Genomic DNA, 910 nt, shown 5'->3' with positions numbered 1-910 from the left:
TAACTAATTAATACTTATAAATATGATGACTTTCTAGCGTAACTGTAATAATATAATATACAGTTAAATATCACCCTAAACAAATAAAAAGAGAAAATGCTAATTGCTTGCTTTTTGGTTTCTTCCACTTGAGTAGTTTTTACCTGAACTTTCTTGACTTCTCTCTCTATTGTCCATCATTATTCAACAACAATGCGAATTTGATTTCCATATCCGAGAATTCTTAGACAAAGAAAAGAATAGAACAAAGATGATTCTCAATCTAAGAGATTTAGGGTTTTAAAATTTATGATGAAATTGATTCGAGCACAAAGAATTAATTTAAAATCCTATTTTAAACATATTGTTATTGTTACGGTGGGTAACCGGAGATTAATGGATTGGATGGTGTTGGTTGGCCCAATCGTTTGAAAGAGGAAGCCTTCGAGTGGGTCTGCACCTCGAGGGCCTCCGTCCGACTTGTTCATATGAGGAGAAGGGGGTGGTACCTGCAAAGACACTCCGATGCCTAAGTTAGCAAGAGTGTGAGCAGGTCTAGAGAGTATTGGGACTTAGAGATACCTGAGGAGTGTCAGGGTATTTATAGTGGTGATCCAATAACCACCGCTGAAGTAGTTCCACCTTTTAAGGTGGATAACCGTCCCTTTATCTTAGGGAAGTTGAGATATGGCTCCTGGAAGTGGGTAGAGAGATTTTAGGGGCAGTTACTCATTTGAATGAGTGATTATCTGTCAGTTAATCATCGTCCCCGACTTCTTTAGGATTGGTCGTGATAGGAACCGACTTCATAGGGAGGAGGTCGGTTCAAGGCGAGGCTCAATCCTCCTGGATTGGGCCTTTTGTTGGGACCTGGGCCTCATCGTTGGGCCAGGGTATGAACAGTGCCCCTACTCGAGCCCAATTTCTTTTT

This window comes from Arachis ipaensis, chromosome B02 (genome assembly GCF_000816755.2).
Source record: "Arachis ipaensis cultivar K30076 chromosome B02, Araip1.1, whole genome shotgun sequence".
Lineage (NCBI taxonomy): Eukaryota > Viridiplantae > Streptophyta > Magnoliopsida > Fabales > Fabaceae > Arachis > Arachis ipaensis.
This window is presented reverse-complemented; position numbering follows the sequence as displayed.